The 23,689-nt window shown below is 34.3% G+C and overlaps 1 protein-coding gene across 3 annotated transcripts in view; it reads right to left on the reverse strand.

The window, feature by feature from the left end:
- The window catches only part of Gpr63 (G protein-coupled receptor 63), a 214,013-nt gene that overhangs the window by 187,796 nt on the left and 2,528 nt on the right, over nucleotides 1-23,689 (reverse strand). The window lies entirely within an intron of this gene.

Raw genomic sequence — 23,689 nt, forward strand, 5'->3', positions numbered from 1 at the left:
AATAGCATTCCTATACACTAACAACAAAATCACAGAGAGAAAAATAAAAGAAGCCACACCCTTCACACTAGCAAACATAAAAATGAAATATTTAGGAATTAGTCTCGTGAAAGACCTATACAGGGAAAATTGTAATACATTGAAAAAATGAAGTGAAGGGGATCTCAGAAAATGAAAAGACAGCCCTTGCTCATGGATAGAAAGAACACATATTGTAAAAATGGCCATTCTCCCAAAACTATTATACAGATTCAATGCAAACCCAATAAAAATACCATCAACATACCTTATAGATCTCAAGAAATCACTCATAAAATTCATCTGGAGCGAGAAGAGACCTAGAATAGCAAGGACAGTTCTAAGCAGCAAAGGCAGGCAGGAGGAATCATAATCCCTGACTTGAAATTATACTACAAAGCAATTGCAGTAAAATCAAAATGGTACTGGAATCAAAACAGAGCCGAAGATCGATGCAATAGATTAGAAGATACACCCACAACTACAAACACACTCAACCACCTTATCTTTGATAAAGGGGCCAAACAGCTTCACTGGAAGAACAACAGTCTCCTTGATAAATGGTGTTGGAAAAAATGGCTCTCCATATGTTGAAAACTAAAACAAGACCCATGTCTACCACCATGTACTAAAATAAAATCTAAATGGATCAAAGATCTGAATATTAAAACAGAAACACAAAATCTATTGGAAGACAAATTGGGTAAAAGCCATGAAGACATAAAGTAGTTAGAGAATTACTGAACAGAAATCAAATCGCACAGGAAATACTTCCCAGAATCAATAACTGGGATCACCTCTTATTAAAAATTTTCTGCATGTCAAAAGAAATCTCCAGCATAGTGAAAAGAAAACCCACAAACTAAAAAAAAAATCTTTGTGAACTGTCCCTCAGACAAAGGACTTGGGTCTAAAACATATAAAACATTTTTAAAAATCAGACCCCCAAAATCCAAAGATCCAAGCCAAAAATGGGCATCTAAGATGAATATACAACTCTCAGATGAAGAAATACAAATGATAAAAAAATACATGAAAACATGTTCATCATCTTTACTCATTAGAGAAATGCAAATTAAAACCACACTGAGATTCCATCTCACTCCTGAAAGAATGGCCAGGATCAAGAAAACCAACAACAACAAATGTTGAAGAGGCTGTGGGGAAAAAGGAACTCTCCTGCACTGTTGATGGGAGTATAGACTAGTGCAACCATTGTGGAGGTCAGTCTGGAGATTTCTCAAAAAGCTGGGATTGGAAGTCCCATTTGTTCCAGCTATTCCACTTCTAGGCATATTTCCAGAAGAACTGAAAGCATCATACCATAGTGATATATGTGCACCCAGGTTTACAACAGCACAATTTGTAATAGCCTGATCTTGGAAACAACCTAAGTGTCCATCAACTGAGGAATGCATAAAAAAAGTTGTGGTATTTTTATACAACGGGGTACTACTCAGCTATAAAGAAGGATCACATTGAGGTATTTATAAATAAATGGGCACAGCTTGAGACCATACTCATCAGTGAAATAAATCCAACTCACATGTATGAATACTGAATAGTTTCCCTAGTGTAAGAAATGATAAGAATACATATAAGTATGTGGTAGTCATGTTTCCCCATTATATTGCTTTGAAGCCTTATAATGTTTTCACTCGTTAATTGGAATGGTTTTATTCAGGGTTGTTTGATTTTATTGTCTGTGATGGTATGAACAGCTATTCTGAAGAAAACAAGACATCATAATAGCTAGGGCTGATTTAATATCATCTTGTTTTGAAGTCCCATCAAGCTTTTGTTCTTCTGTCTCCAATGGTCTTATCATGTTGTATCTTATTGGATTTTATCACATGTGATAGTACAAACGAAAAATTTATAGAGGAGATAATATAGAAACCATTGCTTGTTTTCTGTTAGTTGGTTCTAAATACCCTGTAATATCTTCATTCTCTTGGTTTCACACTGTCTTGATATGTTTGATGCTATAGTATACAAAGTTATATTCAAATATTTCAAAGAAAGAGACACTATGGTAACTACTATTGTGTTGGGTTATCTTGTGGTGAAATGCTATGTCAATTAAATTATTCTATTCTGACCTGTGTTGTTATGTACTTATGTCCTCTTTTATCTCAATCTCCAATTTTTTAAAATTTTTTTATGTTTTTAATTAAGGGAAAAAATAAATGTAAAAAAAAATAGCCAGATATACTAACCTTTTCGATTCTTATTAACTTGATTTGAACCCTTATACTGCTCTCACCATCTTGTTTTGACTGATTTTACTCTGTTCTGTTTTGTTTGATAATATCAAGTTTGAGGGTATAGGCAACCACTTTGAAGGCAACAAGATTCACTATGATGCCCATTCTGGTTTGACTATTGTCTTCTTTTGAAGTCCTGTAATGTCTCCAATGTTTCGGTTTTATTGGTTTCGTTCTGTACTGTTTTGTTGAGTTTTTTTTACCTGATGATATAGGCAACTCTTTTTAAGGTAGCAAGAGACATTATGGTAACCATTGTTTATCACCTTGTATTCTGTTTTTACATCGTGTACTATGTCCATCCTTTGTTTTGACTGACTCTGTTTTGTTTTGTCACATTTGGTTTTAGTCTCTTCCAAAAGAAAAGTAATAAGAACTGTGGGAGTAATAAAACCCAAAATGCGTAATTGTTATTGTAAAAAAGAGAGGGGAAAAAAAGGGCGCTAAAGGATACAACTGCATATATGTTAAAGTATGTAAGATAGATAGCCATGTTACTAAGTTTTTGTTGGATCACTGAACACAACTGTTTGCAGTCTCACCATTTCAATGTCCATTTTGTATGCTTTAATTTTGTAACTTGAACAATTATTTCTAAGAAGACAATATGTAACCTATTAACTAGTGATTTCTGTTTATTTTTTGAAATTCTGTATTACTTGTACCCTTTTTCTGTTTTGTTTTTCCTCTTTAAATAAAATTTAAAAACAATAACAAGGAATCCGGAAATTATTCAACAGATGCAAGATGATGCAAAGAAAAACAACATAAAACTGATAGGGATACATGAAAAAGAAGGAGACAATACAAATGCTATCAAGAGGCTATTTACAGAAGTAACAGCTGAAAATTTCCCAAACATGATAAATGGAAACTGACATACAGATCAGTGAAGCATATATAACTCCAAATAGCCATAAACAAAATAAAACTACACCTGGATATATAATAATCTCCATTCAGAAATCTAACATAATAACTGAATATTAAAAGTTGTTAGAGAAAAGACAAATCACCTATAAAGGAAAACCTATCAGAATCACAGCAGACTTCTCAACCCAAACAATGAAGTCAAAAAGAGCATAGAGTGAAGCATTTCAGATCCTAAAGGAAAATAACTTCCAACCCAGACTGATATACCCTGAAAACTGATGGAGAAATAAGATATTTCCATGACAAAAAAAACAGCTGAAAAACTTAAGAATCGACAAACTAACCCCGCAAAGAATACTGAAAGACATTCTAGATAGTCATAGGAAAAAACCACTAAGCAAGGCAGACAATTAAACAGAGTGGAAAGGTAAGGATGTAACAGCAGAAAGATAACATGTCAAAAATAGACCAATATATAACAGTTATAACCATTAATGTAAATGGCCTCAATTCACCAATTAGGAATGGATCAAGAAATAATATCCAATCATATACTGTCTAAAAGAAACCCATCAAACCAAAAGGACACTCACAGACTGAAAGTCAAAGGATGGAAAACAATACTTCATGCAACAGGAACCCCCATAAAACAGGAGTAGCCATTCTGTTTGCAGACAATGTGAACTTCAAACCAAGAATGACCCAAAGAGATAAAGAAAGTCACTACATACTGGATAGCAGAAACTTCAAAAGGAAGAAATAACAATTGTAAAAACATATGCACCAAATTCCAGAGCAACCAGCTATACAAAAAAGTATTAACAGAAATTAAAAATAAAATAAGCAATAACACAATTATAACAGGAGAACAGAACATATCACTGACACCAAGGGTCAGATCAACCCAACAGAAAATCAGCAAAGAAATAACAGAACTAAAGCACAGCTGTGAAAAAATGGACTTGATAGATATATACAGAGTGTTCCATCCAACAACATCAGAATATACATTCTTCTCAGCAGCACATGAGACATTATCTTAAATAGAACATATAGTAGTCCACAGAACATACTTAAGTAAATGCAAAGTAACTGAAATTATCACATGCATGTTATCAGATCATAGTGCCATGTAAATAGAAATTAATCATGAAAGAAACTGCAAAAGCCCCACAAACAAATGGAAATTGAATAATACACTATTGAGCAATCAGTGGGTCACAGAGGAAATTAAAGAATAAATTAAACAATATCTACAAGCAAACAAAAATACAAATACAAATAACTGGAATCTGGGATGCAATGAAAGTGGTTCTCAGAGGAAAATTTATTGTACTGAATTCCGATACCAGGAAAACAGAATGAACACAAATAATCAACCTGATGCTATACCTCAAACATCTAGAAAAAGAAGAGCAAGTCAAGCTCAAAGACAAAAGAAGGGAACAAATGATAAAGAGCAGAGCAGAAATTAATGCAATAGACGCTAAGAAAACAATCCAAAGAATCAAAGAGTTGGGTCTTTGAAAGAATAAATAAAATAGATAAGCCTCTACCAATTTTATTTTAAAAAGGAAAAGAAAAGCTCAAATTCATGCAATAAGGAATGAAAAAGGTAAAATCACTACAGACTCTGTGGAAATACAGAAGATCATCAACACCTATTTCATCACAGGTTCAATAACACAGAAGAAATGGGCAGATTCCTAGAAACATATGAAATACCAAACCTAGATCAAGAAGATGTAAAACTGATGAACAAACCAATTTCTATTAATGAAACTGAAAATGTAATTAAGTCCTTACCAACAAACAAGAACCCAGGCCTAGGAGGATTCAATGTGGAATTCTACAAGGAATACGAAGCAGATTTAATGCCAACACTCCTCCAACTCTTTGATGAAATCAAAAGGGAAGCAATTCCTAAGACATTCCTGAAAACAAATATTGCTCTAGTACCAAAACCTGAGAATGACCCAACTAAAAAAGAGAACTACAGGCCAATCTCCCTAATGAACATAGATGTAAACATTCTCAATAAAATATTGGCAAACAGAATGCAGCAAGATTATACATCGCGACCTTGTGGAATTCAACTCAGGCATGCAGGGATGTTTCAACATACATACATCAATAAATGTAATCCACCATATCAATATAGTCAAAAGTAAGAATCACATGATCATTTCTATAGATGCAGAAAAAGCTTTTGATAAGGTCCAACACTCATTCATGATAAGAACCTTACAGAAATTTGCAATACATGTCTTTACTTCAATATGATAAAGGCCATCTATGACAAAGCAACAACCAGCATCATATTAAATGGCCAAACACTGAAGGCCTTTACCTTAAAATCAGGCACAAGACAAGGATGTTCATTATCACAACTCTATTCAACATAGTACTGGAAATACTAGCCAGAATAATTAGACAAGAAAAAGACATGAAAGAAGTAAAGATTCGAAAAGAGAAAGTTAAATTATCATTATTTGCAGATGACATGATACTTTACATAGAAGACCCCAAAACCTCCATTGAAAGACTCCTAGATATAACAGATAAATTCAGCAATGTAGCTGTATACAAAGTCAGTACTCAAAAATCAAAAACATTCTTATACACTAACAACAAAATCACTGAGAGAGAAATAAGAGAAGCTACGCCCTTCACAATAGCATCCAAAAAAATGAAAATACTTAGGAATTAATCTAACAAAAATAAAACACCCATTGAAGGAAATTTGCAATACCCTGAAAAAGAAATCAAAGAGCACCTCAGAAAATGAAAAGTCCATGGATAGGAAGAATAAATACTGTGAAAATGGCCATTCTCCCAAAATTCTTATACAGATTCAATACAATACCAATGAAAATACCACTAACATACCTCAGAGATCTACAAAAATCACTCTTAAAATTCATCTGGAACCACAAAAGACCTAGAATAGCAAAGGCAATTTTAGCAACAAAAGCAAGGCAGGAAGCATCACAATCCTTGACTTGAAGTTATGTTACAAAGCTACTGTAATAAAATCAACTGTATGGTATTAGAATAAAAACAGATCTGAAGATCAATGGAATAGATTAGAAGATACAGCTACAACTGCCAACACATTCAGCCACCGTATCTTTGAGAAAGGAGCCAAACGTGTTCACTGGAACAAAGATAGTAGTTGGAATAAATGGTGCCGGAAAAATTGGCTCTCTATATGCCAAAAAATAAAACTAGACCTATGCCTATAACCATGTACTAAACTAAGTCTAAATGGATCAAAGATCTAAATGTTAAAGCAGAAACACTAGGTCTGTTGGAAAACAAAGTAGGTAAAAATCTTGAAGACATAAGGGCAGATAGAGAATTCATGAACAGAAATCAAACTGCACAGGAAATACAAAATCAATAACTGGATTAATCTTATTAAAGAGTTTCTGCATGTCGAAAGAAATCTCCAGCATAGTGAAAAGAAAACCCACAAACTGGGAAAAAATCTTAGTGAACTGTCCTTCACGCAAAAGACTTCTGTCTAGAACATATAAAGGATTTAAAAAATCATATCCCCACAATTCAAAGACACAATCCAAAAATGGGCATGTGAGATGAATACACAGTTCTCAGATGAAGAAATACAAATAGCAAATAAATACATGAAAAGATGTTCAGCATCATTAGTCATTAGAGAAATGCAAATTAAAACCACACTGAGATTCCATCCCACCCTGAAAGAATTGCCAGGATAAAGCAGACTATCAACAACAAATCCTGGAGAGGCCGAGGGAAAAAGGAACTCTCCTACACTGTTGGTGGGAGTATTGACTGGTGCAACCATTGTGGAGGTCAGTCTGGAGATTCCTCACAAAACTGGGATTGGAAGTCCCATTTGATCCAGCTATTCCACTGCTAGGCATATTCCCTGAAAAACTGAAAACATCATACCACAGCGATATATGTGCATCCATGTTACAGCAGCACGATTTGTAATAGACAGATCTTGGAAACAACCTAAGTGTCCATCAACTGACAAATGGATAAAAAAAGATGTATTTTTATACAATGGAGTAGTACTCAGCTATAAAGAATGATCACATTGAGATAATTATAAAATAAATGGATTCAACTTGAGACCATATTCGTAAGTGAAATAAATCAAACTCATATGTAGAAATACCGTATAGTCTCCCTAGTGTAAGAAATGATGAGTACATAAGATTTTATGGTAATCATCATTCCCCTTACATTGCTTTGAACCTTATAATGTTTTCATTCATTAGTTGGAATGGTTTTATTGTTTTGTTTTGTTTCATTTTTATTATGTGTGATAGTATAAACTGCTACTTTGAAGAAAACAAGGCATCATGGCAGCCATTGTGGATTTAATATCATCTTGCTTTGAAGTCCTACCATGCTTTTGTTCTTCTGTTTCCATTGGTTCAATCATGTTGTGTCTTATTGGATTTTAATGTGTGATAGTATAAACAAAATTTTGTGCAAAATGAGATATTATAGTATGCATTATTCATTTTCTATTATTTGGTTTTGAATGTCCTGTAATACTTTCATTTCTTGAATGGTTTTATACTGTTTTGTTATGTTTGATATTATTGTATGTGAAGGTACGTTCAACTATTTCAAAGGAAGAGGTATTATGGTAGCTACTGTTAACATCAGGTTGTCTTGTGAAGTGCTGTATTGCTTACACTGTTCTGTTCTGATTTGCTTTGTTCTGTCCTCTTGTGTTATTATCTTTAAAATAAAATTTTTAAAAAATAATCCATAAGGTTTGTTCATTGTCAAGTTTATATATGCAGAATAGATATACAGTATCTATATAGTATGTATATCATATATACATAACATATAGTGTATATATATATATATATATATCTTAGAACTTTTATATATAAATATGTGTAGTGTATACATTACATATATAATATATAAATAAGTAACATTGAAACAAAGGGAGAAAATGGGCTATATTGGGAGGGGGGCTAGTTAAGTACTACCTGGAAATATTTTCCACTTGCACCACATTCTTTTTCCTGTTGGGTCATTTTTCTAACAATAGAAAGTAAATGGAAATCATTTATCATAAAAGTAAAAGTCACCACCACTATTACTCCTACTTATCTACATCAGTCATATGAATTTGTGCCAATTTTCACTGCACTAAATTCAGTGTACCAGTCTCTAACCTGTGCTCCACAGTGTCATAAATAGGAATGCTGCCTCTTGTCCCATCTCTATTCCCAATACCTTTATGAATAAATAGTAGCCAGTTAATGCTGGTTCAGGGTGTTCATTTTCAAGTACTTAGTGCTTTCCTAATAGCCACAGTACTCTATAAATATTAATGTGATTAATAGATTTAGAAGACAGGCAGCACAACTGTCCTGATTTTTTGATGAGGAACCTGAACTAAAAAGAAAATAGGTAGTTTGCTCACGTTTGCTCACATTTACACAGTTTAACAGAATAGAAAAATGAGAATTAGAACTCAGGTAATCAGGCTCTAATCAATAAATCACCATCACATTAAGGGGAATATGTGAACAAAAAAATTAAGAAATGATTTCTTAATTTTCTTAAACACTCAATTTGTTAAACACTCAATATGTACTAGTCTTTAAAATATTCTAACAAACCATCCCAAAGGCAGAAGCAATTTTCCCTATTTTGAAAATATGCAGATTGAGGCTCAGATAGTGACATGGATGCAATCACAGGACCTGTGGAAAGTGACACTTGGAACCCAGGGCAGCCTAGTCCCACAGCGCCTGCTCTTATCAAAACGCCTTGCTGCTTTTCTCATCACCCCATGCAGGAAAAAGAGGTTTCTATTTGATTAATGTAATACTTTATAATGCTAAAAATGCTGTCACTAGATCTCGCCCGCAATGCTGGTCTAACACCTTGAGGATTTTTAATTTTAGATCAGCCTTCCCCAGAGACTTCCATCTTTTTCAGAACACTGCTCCCTGAGGCACAGAGGCAGCAAGAAAGTAGATACTGTGTTTTGTGCAGCATTGATGAAATGACTAAAAATAAATATAGGGCAGTGACTAAAACAAGGGCATTTCTGTAAAGATACTCTTCCTTGACAAAAGAGCCAAAATATAACTAATACAGGAAAATCCCACTATCCCTCATCTTCAGACAGTTCTCATAACACCGACTAAAAGCTCAACTGTTCAGTGATCTCTTGAATTCAAACACCTGGTTAGAGCTAAATGGAGAGTATGTGAATAGTTACCAGGAACGGGGGACAGAGATGGATAACTGTGTTATGCATGACAAATAAGACAAGTTCTAAAGATCTGCTGTGCAACAGAGTACGATAGTTAATAACATGATATTATGTACATCAATGTGGTAAGGAGACAAAACTCATGCTAAGTATTCTTACACATATACAAACACCAAATGAAATTTTTGGAGGTGATGAATCTATTTAGTGTCTTGTTGTGGTAACAGAATCATGGTTATATGCATTTGCCCAAACTCATCAAGATGTATACTTTAAAAAAAAAAGATGTATACTTTAAATCTGTGCAATACATGTAATTTTTTGTACATCTATCATACCTCAATAAATCTAAAAACCAAACAAATGAAATGCCTTATGATCACAGACTAGAAGCCATAATCCTAAATGAAATAATGTAAATCAAAAGGTATGTCTTTTCATACTGATTAATCATTGCATATAGCAACACATAAGGAATCATTCTTCCTTGGAGCTGCAGTTCTGAGATAAAATGAGAAAGGAGGAGAAGAGATTCCTGCTCTTGTTTCTACATTACTTTTTTACATTACTTGTTTCTGCTTCATATAAATGTACCATTCACCAGAAACCATGGAAGAACACAAAAGAAAAGAATATGTAACCCTTAGCTTCAAAAATATTAATACTTTATAAAAGATCAATAGAAAGGCCAATTATTTTTGAAGTCCCTTATATACTAACTCTTTGCCTTCAGATGCACAAATTCTTATTTGTTAACAGGACAGACAATGTGACACAAACATTAAATCCAAGAAAAATAATATGTATTAACAGATAAGACAAACAGAAGATACAAAGGACCAACTATCATTTGAAGGTGTTCAGTCTCACTACAGTAAAAATTAAAATTAATATGCAACTACTTTTATCCAGCAAATTTTCAACTTGGATCTTATGACAGACGAAAATAATCTCAGCAAACTGATAATCCACCAATGGAAATGCAATCCAATAGTAATTCAGGAAGCTACATCAACATCCTTAAAGACAGTCCAAGAGACTTCTCTTGCAACGACAGACAAGCTAGTGTGGACCCACATTCCCACTGAGAACAACCAAGTAAGCAGAATCATGTTTAAACCTTTCTGTAGATATACCCAAAAGAAACCAAGAACTGGAGAGGCCAAAAGATCGGAGACACATAGTATAAGAAATTAAGGCAGCACTGTAATGTGTGATGAGTTTTCCCAGAAGCCATGAGTCCATTCTAAAATGCCAGCTCAGTTTCCTCAAGGCAGCTGAGAAGCTAAAAGCCTAAAAAAGTGGCAGCTGAACAGCTTAAAAGCACTAAGCAGCTTGAAAGTTAAATGAAAGAGGCAGCTGGGAAGCTGAGAAGCTGAGTAGTATCTCAAGAGGCTGGAGCTGGAGTTCTGGGACAAAACGGGAGGGGGGACCAGAAATGACTTCTGAAGGACTTCAGCTCTTAAACTGGTACAGACAAGAAATTGAGGAGCATTCATAATGATCCAAGGGCCAGCCTCTAGCTCAAATTTAAGTTTCTAAGACACAAATAGGACATCAAAGTACTTGCTTGCTACAGTGGGAAAATTGATAAACTAAACAGAAAGCATCATTAGAAGAGAAAAGTAAGCAGTAAAGCAGAAGATTCTGGCAATCACATAAATGACAAAGGATTCATAACTTGAAAATACATATTTTCAAATGCCAACATATTTAAAAGAAACTAAACAATTCAGTTGAAAGATGAGCAAAGGAATCACAAAAAACCAAAGAATCCAAACAGGCAAACAAACAAACAGCCCACAACACAAGTAAGAGTGTTCTCACTCACCACTTATAAGGGATATAAATAAAAATCACAGTAAGACACTAAGTCAACAGAATAGCTAATATTTAATGAAATGTGGCATAATGAGAATACAATTTTTTGTTTTCCCCCAAATCCCAAATGTAAGACAGATAGACAAATATATGTGTCACCATATTTTAAATCACCCCATATTTCTCACAATTTACTAGGTAATCTAAAAACAACAATGAAAATCATGTCTATACTTCCATATTAATATTGCTCTAGATCACTTTCCTGGTTCCTAAAAATACCCAATCAAAATCAATGCAGTTTTATAGGTAAGCATCCCCAAAATCTAATCAAAAACCCAAAATATCTGATTATTTTTATTATTTCCATGCCTATTTCACAGAAATTGCTTTATTTTATATTCAGATTTTGGGCCCATCTGAGTTTCTCAGTAACAACCCTGCCTGCCATTCCATTTTTTTGTTTCTATATTTTATTAGTATGTTTATATCACATAATGATTACACTCCTTGTAGGGAGTTTGGTAAACACATATATCTCAAGTCTCTTTTCATCCTTTTTCCTTCCCCTTATCTCTCCTCTTGAACACATTTCTTTAGCATCTTTGGAACCCTTCTGATTCACAGGCCTATCCATATCCGGATTATATATTTAATTTCTCTTTAATAGCAACAAAGTTGGCACAAGTTCCCAAGGCCTTAAAATTATCTAATCAAAGCTAAGCATTTCAATCACCTGTATTTCTTCTAAAAATGCTACTACTCTGTTCTCTGTTGCATTCCAACAGAACTCATTTTGGCATGTTCTATGGAGAGAATACAAAGTCAGGTTTGCAATAATCCATACAAGTGAGCATGCCCAACTACTTCCTCCAGATGTGCACTGTGCCCATCTCCATAATGGTCAGAGTGTCTATGTCCAGGATCTCAGGTCCACCCCAGTAGAAAAAGGAAACGATAACAATTCACTTTAGTTCATGAAGCTGCTGTAAGAGTTAAATAAGACAGAAAATTTGAAGTACTGACACAGTGCTCCATAAATGAGCAAGCAGTTTTATTTAGACTAAAAAATATGTCCTCTACAACAGCAACAGTTCAGTAATATTTAGGATTCTATTCCTTCTTCTTTCCAACTATATCTCACTCCAAACTGAACTTAAAACCCGTTTCTGCACTATGATCTCTCTAGAGTGATGCAGCTGCTCTTAACCTTTCATGGTGGAAATCTTTATATTCCATCCTAGAACTTGTAGAAATATTCTACTACAACAATGTCTGGTCTATCCCTATACATCCAGATGGAACTGTTTACAGCTTACATGCTCTCCATAATAATGCTTTTTGTTGCTGACTTTGATAATCAGTATCCCTGGAACTCCATACAAGTCAATTCAACAAACCTGTTTCAGGCATAAACTTGTACTAGCACTGTGCTAGTTGTTTGACATTTATACATGACATGTTTTCTGCCAAAAACAAGTGAAAGATACACATACGAACATCATGGTCTCCTCTTTCCTCCTACACAGCCAACATCTCTACTTGAAATAGTTCAAGCACAACCCATCAGTATGGTACAGACATGTCTGATAAACTCCCTAGCCAACCAACCCACCTCACAATATCACCAAACAACCACTAAGTGTGATCCTTATCCCTTTGGTACTGTGATATGTAGATGTAACTTAATACCGCAGGAAATTCCAATGATGAATGCAAGGAGAAATATGGAATTGCTAAAGTTTTATGTGCATGGAAAGCTAGAAAATGTTTCAAGAGAAATGGCACAGAACTAAAGATTATTTTGTTCCTTATATGGCACATCAAAATAAAACTGCTGAAGAGCAGTCCTGACTCATGTTGGAGACCACCACAAAGCAGCTCTGAGCAGGATTTAAAATTAACTAATTGGCTTTCTGTGTTTATCTGTGAGTCTGTCCTAGGCCCAGACCCTTTGTCTAGCAACAGGAGCCGATTCATAGTAAGTGAACCTCTATGAATCACTGGTCCTGGCTGAGGCCTGTAGTGGTCTGGGAGGCCAGAGATACCTAAAAGGGCAAGATAAGGCCACAGCTGCAGACACTTGGTTCAAACATCAATTAAGTAGATGGAGACTGCAGCTGCAGAAATTACTCCTAGTCTCACTCCTACCATGTCATCACGATAACATGGCTCTCCTAAACTGACATGATTCCTTACTTGGAGACATCCTTGAGCTGACTCCCAAGGTCCTGCTCATTGCCTGCACTTTCCCCAGTTTCCCCACTCTGTTTTGGACCTACTAAAAATGGGCAATCCAGAGAAGTCTTTGTCTTAGCCCCCAGAGTCTCAAACTCAGCTAAAGGGTTTTGACCCTTTGGAGCCCTAAAATCACAACACTTGTCTCATTTTTATTTAAGCCTTCACCATACACTTATTTGGGAGATTGGGGGTCTAGGTCAGCCTCATCCTCAAAAACAACTGCAAATCTGTTTTGATCTGGATTCACTGCCATGATCAAAGTAATTCTGCATAACTCAGGAAAAAATGTAAAGGTCATATTTAAAATTAAAGTGAAAAATCTTTGAAATAACACTTTGGTTTTAATATGCAAAGTGACCACCAGATAAAGAGAGGAAATTTTGACAGGCAACATATGCCAATTGAAATTGCCTTTATTTGCATACCTTGATTCTCTTTTATAACTTTCAACACGTGTAATATAAACCTTTGCCATACACTTTTTGCCTTTTTATTATTAGTAGACATTTGCAGTACACAATATTTACATTCAACTAAAGAAGTACAGGTACTTACCACATCTTAACTCTTCTTTATTCCTTTTCTTCCCCCACCTTCCTCCCTCCCATCTCTAGACACACGATTACACTCACTGTGGTAGTATGTGTACATTACACATCTGAATTCCTTTTTCTTTCCCTTTCTCTCCTTTCCCACCTACCACCCTCCATCTTCTGTTCTCTTCTGCTCCTTACCATTTGCAAGAGATCTAGCTTCCTGATCCCCCATCTGTCTTTCATTTTGTTAACTTATACACTGGGCTTCTCGAAGGATACAAACTATACAGTATTTATGTGTCTGCTTTATTTCACTTACTTTTATGGTTTCAAGGTATACCCATTTTTCTACAAATCAAGTCTATCCTTCTTTACAGCCAAGTAGTATTCCTTCACATACACACATATGTTCTTTATCCATTTGTATGCTGATGAGCATTTAGGCTGTTTTGAAGATTGAGCTATTACAGATATTGCTGCTATAAACACTGGTTTGCGTGTATAACCATAATATGATGTATTTAATTCTTTTGGAAAGATGACTAGCAGAGGAATATCTGGGTCAAATGGAATTTCTATTTTTGGTTCATCCCCATAGAAATCCCCATAGTGACTTCCATAACAGCATTACTATTTTACATTCTCTTTTTCACTGCAGTCTTGAAAATAGGTTATTATTTGATTTTTCATGCTTGGCATAATCTCATAATTATTTTAATTTGTACTTCTCCAATGATTTAATTTGAAATCTCGTAATTATTTTAATTTGCACTTCTCCAATGACCAATGATGTCGAACACTGTTTCATGTATTTTTGGTCACCTTAATTTTTTAATTGGTACATATAGTACATTTATCATGGGGAGCTGGTACATGTTTATATATATTTTTTAACTGCCACCTTTCTCTCTCTTTCTCTATACCTCTTGGACCTCTTCACATTTACACGTGTGCGCACACACACGTATGTATTTTTATGTATGTTTGTAGTAGATGACGATCGCCCTTCTCCTCGGAACTAGATACATGGACACAGCACTTCACAGTCTCCTCCCCTTGTTACAGCTGATTGCCCTCCCACCCTCCTCTTCCCTCTGTCTCTCAGTTCCCATCCCACATGACAAAGCTCCATCTCACTTTTGGCCCTCTGTATTTGTTCTTCTGAGAAGTGTCTATTCATTTCAGTCGTCCCTTTCTCAATGGGGCTTTTATATAGCTTTTTATTTCTTTATACATTCTAGATATTAATTCTTTGCCTGAACTGTAGCTGACAAAAAATTTTTCGGTTCTGTCGGATGTCTTTTTACTCTGTTCATTGTTTCCCTTGTCTTGCATAAACTTAAATCATGCTATGTGTTGAGTCCAGCTGTTATTTCTTCTGTAATCTGAGTTCACATCTTTTTTTAAAGTTGCATCCTTTACCAAAAAAAAAAAAAATTATAAGGTGAGCATTCTTTATCCAAAATGTTTAGAAATCAGAGGGGTTCAAATTTTGGAACTTTTCAGATTTTGAAGTATTCCAAAATCTAAAATCAAATATGCTCTAAAGTCTCAAAAATACTGAGCTTCACAAAGCTCAAAAAGTTTCAGATTTCAAAGCATTTTGGATTGTGAATTTTAACAATATGAGGCTTAATCTACATCAAACAACTGTACTAAGTCACCTTCTGAATAAACACTGTGTTCAGTGTAACTAAAACAGGTGTTTCTCCTGATCTTTGGTAAGTTACAGGTCTAGTTGTAAATGAAGACCAAACACATTAATAACCACTGGGTTATAACACACTGTATTTGCTGTGAAGAAAAGGATGCTCTGAGTGTAGAAACATAACATCACTTACATGTATTCATATTTAATATGACATTCGCTAAATCTCATGCGGTCAGATAGTATGATCTACCATGTACCAGTCTGGTTCCAGCAAAATGAATCTATAACCTAGAAAATACGGTATTTTTATTTCAAAGTTACAGTTTGCTTTATTGTTTTATTTTTTGGTAAGGAATGGGTAAAAAATAGAGTAGGCCATGAGGAGTAAGAGAAAGGAAATAAAAATCAAAAGCCAGAGCCTTTTACTGCATGAGAAAAAATGTTATAGGATGCATGATCACAAAAAGCTTTCTAAAACTGAAATGTTGACAAATAATTTTTAATTCAAGCATATTTAATGTTTCTAGGAATCTCACCAGCTGCAGGGCTCTCTTTACTCAGTTCTTATATAAAAACTATTTCTGCTTCTAAACTCCATTTCTAGTATTTCTAGATTTCAGCATATTCAACCAAGCCCACTGGGCATCAAAGAGTGGAGAGAGTGCTTCAAGAAAAATGGGCTACAAAATTGTCACTGTAAATGCAAAGTATTTGCAGTATAAACCCTCCTGATCTTCCCCCATAAACCTTAGTAAGGAAAGTTTTTTAAAATTGGCAATATTCACTTTGAGCTCCTAAAAATATAAAGTATTCTAAACATCAAAGAGCAATTTCTCAAGTTTCACAAACTGCAAGGCAACAAGGATCTGGGCAAAACTTATCTGTTACTGAGTTTCCCACTAGCAGTGTTGTAATTGATGCTGCCATTCAGTAACATACTACCCCAATCCACTGGTGCTTTGCTCAAAGGTGAAAGCATCGGTAAAGCTCTCCAGGTTCACACAGTGCTGGCATAACCTAAGGACGACTGGTAAAGGCAAAAATCCGAAGGAATTACTGGCTACACAATAGTCAGAATTGTAATTCCTGGATTTCCTCAAACAAAAAGGTTGGGAAAGAAAACACACTAAACATTGCTACATAAATGTCACTGTTTATGGCTATGTGGCATTTTTCCAGTCTTCTTATACCTCATTCAGGTCCCTTCTCATTTGATTCCTTGTAGCAGAAATGACTCATGAGAGGGTGACTGATACCATAAAATGGCATTTATGTGTGCCCTCAATAGCAATAATAACCACTGCAAAGACATGGACTAAATACAGAACTTGCCTTCTAGCTAATGAACTAAATGCAAACTTCTCTTCACATGTACTTATTATGCTGACATTAAATAGGAAAAAACAGAATTTCACATAATCTCTGGGAGGGGCAGCGCTCCGTAAAATAAGCCTCACATGTATATTTAAGACAACTTGTCTTTAAAAGATGCTAGACAGAAACAAATTTGGAAAATATAGAGTGCTTAACAAGGAAACAGAGTGGGCCTGACAACTTAAATTCTCAATAGCAAAAAACAAAAAAATCAGAAGACAATGGAATTTCTTGATGTGCTGCAAATAATTTACTGTCAAACAAAATACCCAGAGAACAAAAAGGTAAATTAAAAATACTATCACAAACAAAAATATCTCTGTCACACAGATAGACACACATACCTTCACACACTCATACACGCAACAAAGGAAAAGTAAAGAAAATTTGCCTGGTAGAAAGAAAATCACTCAGAGAAGGCCTGACATACAAGAACTAATAGTGAGAAAACATTTGATACATACATGGTTAAATATAACAGGCACTGTATATAAAATAAATGTCTAACTTGCAAGAGAAAAACAAGCTAACACTGCAGTATCCTAAGGTAATGACACACATAAGTTAGAAGTGGGTTTGTGGGATATTCCTAGAGTTAAATTCTTCAAAAGTAAAATTTTTTTAAAAGACACTGTTTCAGTCAGCTAAGGCTGTCTTTAAACACACACACACTGGATGCTTAAAATTTAGTATCTCACAATTCTGGAAGCTGAGAGCACAAGACTAAAGTGTCATCAGGATTATTTTCTGGTGAGACTACTTTTCAAAGTTTATACATATTATGTGTCTTTGAAATTTATGTCTTGATGTACATACAGAGAAGGACAGAGAGATATGTACATGCAGAGAGGAACATTATCACACACAGTTAAATTGGCTTCAAAATATATAACAAAGGCAAACATACTGATTAACTGTAGACTGGATAAAGATGAGTGTTTCTGATAAAATTATCTGGTCACCACCAAAAATACAGATATAGTACTTATAGCCAGTCCCTTTGACAGCCACAGAAAGGAGGAATAAAATTAGTTAAAAGAATGTAAGAAAGAGAAGAAAAAGATGCAAACAGAGCAGAATAAAAAATATATAACAAATAAATCCAAATGTATATCGGTCTTCATTCTAAACATGAGACTAAATTTTCCAGTTAAATACCAACACCTATCTATGTTATTTATACAGACACATCTAAAAACATTAAGGACATAGATAAAAGAGACGAGAAGATTATAGCAAACCAATAGTGATCTATAGAGACTCCATATTGTTTTATTACAATCAAAGAAAAAACTTTAAAGAATACTCTTGGAAGTCTAGAAAGTCATATGATAAAAAGGTTTAATGTACCACAAAAATATTTAAAAATCTGAATTTTTTCTAAGAGCAAACCTCAAAATACATAAGGCAAAACATTAGTTATCCGGATACAAATGATAAATACATCATTAAAATCTCTCCATAACTGGGGCTGGGTATTTAGCTCTGCGGCATAAGCGCCTGCCTTGCGAGCAGGCAGTCGTGAGTTCGATCCCCGGTTACCGATAAAAAGGAAAAAGACAAAAAAAAAAACAAAAAAAAAAAAAAAAAAAAAAAAACAAAACCTCTCCATAACTAAAGGATCAAGCAGATGAAAACATCAATAAGTTTTATCTTATCAAAAGATTTATCGACAACTAAAATTTTCAAATTATCAATAAATGTGGAATACTACATCCACACCACAGAATACATTACAGAATATTTACAAATACAGAATATTTACAAGCTACCCACGGAACAGTTACTAAATCAGAACACTTATCATGACCCATAAAACTAACTTCAACTAACACCAAAAGACTAACAGAATACAGACCACATGCTTATACCATATCGCAAGTAGGTTAGAAATCAATAATAGTAACATATATTTGGAGATTAAGAAACAACATTCTCAAGAATTCCTGGATCAAAAAAATTATTAAAAAATGATCATAACTGTACAATTTATTTTTAAAAAGCTGATAAGCAGCTAAAGTGGTGATTCGAGGGAAACTGACTAAAGACACAATTGAGAAGTTAGTACTCAACATAAAAAAATAAACAATAAAACTCAAAACAATGATGAAGAAAATAAAACAAAAATGAGTAAGCTAAAAACAGGTGTGTAACACAGATGATCAACAAAGCAGAAAATTTGTTCCTTGAAGAGATTAAAAGAAATGACATATTTCAAGACTGAAGAAAGAGAAAACACAAATTAGCAACATCTGAAGGAAAAACAGGACATATCACAGATGCAGCAATGATGTTAACAGATTAAAAAGATATAATGGGAAACAATGCTATACTTTCAAGAATGTAGTTACAAAAACAAACAGAGAATGGACAGGTTATAGGTCAGTGGCATAAGCACCTGCCTAGCAAGTAGAAGGTCCTGAGTTTGAAACCCAGCGCAAAAAATAAAATAAAATAAACAAACTGTGGATTTCATACAATAAAACACTAAACAATGAAACTACAAAAACATAATAGTGAGCAAATGAATCAAGCATAAAAGTATATATACATAGTATAATTACATTCAGATAAAGTTTAAAAACAGCCAAAGGTAAAAAATATACTGCTTAAAGTATAAAGCAAAAGTTTCTTGTACATAAGGAACAAATTGAAAGTTCCTAGGTATATTTTTTAACACTAGCATAAGTTCATGGATACGCAACTTTTAAACTCCTAAGTTTATGTTTTGTTTTATATGTTCAAAAAGCTTCATAATAAATATTAAAAGAAAAACTACACAATAAAAATCAGTTCCAAAAAATACTCCGAAATTTCCTGTAGACAATGAACATCTACGAGACCTCATGAAAAGACTTTGCCTGTTCAATCTATGCGTGACTGTTACATTCCACAACAAAATGCAAAGACAGTTCTTTGAGATGGTAACAGCCAAAAGACCCTCATTTTAAAGTGATGAAACAGGGAAGCACCAAGTACTAAGGGAACACAGAACCTTAAGACTGAGGTGGAAAAAAAGAGGAAACGTGTTCATAGTGATAAAATACAGTATCTGAAAAGAAATAGTTCAGAAAATAAATGTGTGTGTATCCTCTTATATGATTCCACCGTCAGTACTAAGTTTTAAAAATGAAAAATGCTCATGGAAAATACAAGTATGACTACATTTGTTAGGGTCGCATTCGATGGCTATAGCCAACCTTCAGTTCTACAAATGAAGAAAAGAATTTCTCTGTATATCTAATCATTTGTTCTTATGTTTTCACATATATCCTTCTTCTAGTTTTTTCCCTTTTTATAATTCTAGTTTCTAGAAGTAAAGATGTAGTTTTGTGGCAGCCAGAATGCTATGGTTTCAAAAGGTAATTTCCGGCTAAATTTTTTATTACTGACAGAAAGCAAGAGAAGATATGAATATATAGATAATATATGAACATAGACACATACAGGCACACATACACATGCAGAAAGAGATCTTAAGCTAAATTTGTATATTTAACTCTCTCAGATTTATTTTAAATGTTAGAATCTAGGTGTTGGCAGCAGAGGCAGATGACAAGCTATTTTTAAATTATAGATATGACTACACAGGGAACAACATTCATTCTATCATATAGCAATTATATACACATCAAAATATGTGGACAGACAGGCATACAGTAAAGGGGACTACAACTGAAAAAGGGAAAACATTTTCAAGGCACACTCCTAACCGCTGTAATGTGTTCTTCTGGATATAGCATTCGTAGATATAACTGAGCACTAACAATAGTCTGGGGTTGAGACTGTATGTAGAGTTTCCTTTTTTTTTATAGTTTCATGTTTGAACAAAGTGTTAATCATTCAGCTCTGAGTTCAAATCCTATCAAAAACTCATTTAAGTCTTTCATATTACACCAACCAAAAAAAAAAAAAAATAAGGCAGAACATAAACCTCAAAGACAGATTAGGTTATAGATTGTACATTAGAAATAATCAAGGGCTTTAAGGTCAACGAAAGACATCAATGTCCTTTATCTCTCTCCCAAAAACATTTTAATTCTAGAGCTTTACTCAACAAGAACAACCTAAAATATTGACCTAAAAAAATAAAAACAGCAAACCATCCCTTTGGAAGGTATCAGCTGGAATACAACCTGTGCCTTCTGCACCAGTTCCCCCAAAGCAGGTCCTTAGAAGTTCCCACATAAAAGAATTTCTTAAAGTTGTTTTTGAAAGTTTTAATGACACAAACTGAACTAAATCAATTGAGAGAAAATGGTTAACCAACCATCTGTGGTCAAAACTCCTAAAAAGATAACGCAAAGCTTATGACTACAAGGACCAACAATGGTTTGACCTGAAAATTATCTAAGAATAAATTAACATCCCCTCCAGGTGATTGGCTGGGAGAATTTTACATCTAAGTTGGGCTTAGAATAGAATTTCTTGAACACTACTGCTCAGAGGAACTACTGATAATAATTGTACAATCATTAATTTCAATAGGAAATCATTAGCTTCTCCTCTAAGCACAGAATGCAAATACAGACTCTCAGCAAAAGCCCAAGAGCTATGTTAAAATCCATCTAACTCTTCTTTACATTTTTATAATGATTGTGAGTGTGCTGTTCAGTATACTAGTTTCATTCTTTTTTTTTTTTTTTTTTTTTTTTCCTTTTTGGTATCGGGGATCGAACTCAGGACCTTGTGCTTGCCAGGCAGGCACTTATGCCACTGAGCTAAATCCCCGGCAAGTTTCATTCTTGAGTTTTCTGAATCTTCTGTCATACAATCAGAAATGAGCACAAATTGTTTCATATAATCCTGTCCATATTTATTGCCATACAGGCAAAAAGGCATTTTTATCCTCCATGTCAAACTCAAGAGACTGAAACAGCTTGCTGTCAGCTTCAGAAACCATTTTTTTTGCAAGCATGGCACACCGCCCTAAACCAACTAAACACTAAACATGTTGGGCTGCCCACACTGCAAATTATGTGGAATATTCCCCATGTTTAGTGATTGCAAAACTACTGATTTTGTGAATCGTCCAGTTCAAATTAAGGGCACATCTGACCTCAAGCAGAAAATTCCCATGAAATCAAAACTGTAGTTGATCAAGATCCCATTCACTTTTAAGTATGTACTCTCAAGTTCATAATTAAACATCTCAAATGTGATTTTTCAAAACCTAAAGAGACATAATATAATCTCTAAAAATCATTAATGTGTTTTATATAATCAAGAATTCACCCTAAATACATGTCAGTTCCAAAAATGGTGTGTGGGAGCTACACCTGTAACAAAGGAAATTTGTAACAAATATAAAAACGTATCTTTCCTAACTAAAGCAAAAATCATTTCTTATTTTCATATATATGCTGAAAGTAGGTTTGGCTGTGAGATGTGACTAAGTAGTCCAAAGGTGAATGCCACAGGTCTCCTTACAATAACTGCAGCATTATATTAGAGGTATTACTTTCCCAAACATTAGTGAGTCCTCACACACCAAATACTGCTTAAGGAAAAGGCTTTTTATAAAGAGGGTACCAGATCTTTCACAAAGTCTGAATCACAGGCCTTTGAGATGTAGTCTCACCACAGATACAGATGTATCTACACTAACAGAGAGTACCCTGAATATCATTTTTGAAGCTAAAGAAAATGCCACATTGACAAATGAACAGCGATTTGCCTACCAAAGACAAACAATGAAAGTCATGGAGTCAATCACCAGCTGTTGCAGTAATTTATTCAGTTCAACAGATAAATATGTACATAAGATTCTGACATGTGTCCTCCTAGTCCAAGCTTCTTTTTGGTAAGATTCCAGAACACACCAAAGGACAGTATTGCTTAGCTTGATTGATTTGAGACTAACATGTCGAAAAAATGACAAGCTCTAACAAGAACTATTTTTCACTTCTGATCTTTTAGACCTGCTGTTCTTAGTGCATTTGTATCATCAAGTCCCTGAATGGTTTTCCCCTTTGTGCTAGACAGATGATTGACACAGATGTCATCTGTAACAGGTTATAGTTCATATTATAAGGTCTATATAAACTCACATGTGTGCATGTATTTTCAAAGCTAACTTATTCAAAAAACAATCTTTCCAAAATAAATAGACCTACATAAGTTTAAGGCACCCACGTTAATCAAGACAATTCTAGGAATTAAATCACATCCATCTTAGAACCCAGACTCTCCCCTTGTTCCCTGCAGTTGAGTAAAATTAAGGTACAATGTCAACTGCAGTTAGGTTTAAGTATGTGACTTCTCTATGTAAATTTTCCTCCAAGAATGTTCAAGCTGCTGTACCATTTTTCAGAAATGCTTGAGAAGCTGAATTCTTTGTTTATTAAGGTTTTAGTTTTGACAGCAAAGTGACCAAAATGTACTCAGATAAGAATCTACATCCCAAGCAAATCTTTACAATATTAATGGTTATTCTGGTATGTTTTCTTTGAAAATTTCACTAGTGCAACTAATACTGCTTAAGGAAAAGTCTATAAAGTTTTCTACACTATTTTCCAACTATTTGGGTAGTACATAACTTTCACATACAAAATTGTATGTAAAGCATGTTTGTGAGTTTTACTTTAAATACTTCATGACACACTTTAAGTTCTCATATTCTATTTTTATTGTTCGAAGTGATTTGGATGTTCCATCCATG

The sequence above is a fragment of the Cavia porcellus genome, unplaced genomic scaffold (assembly GCF_034190915.1).
Source record: "Cavia porcellus strain 051 isolate PalLab524CR breed Dunkin Hartley unplaced genomic scaffold, mCavPor4.1 scaffold_22, whole genome shotgun sequence".
Lineage (NCBI taxonomy): Eukaryota > Metazoa > Chordata > Mammalia > Rodentia > Caviidae > Cavia > Cavia porcellus.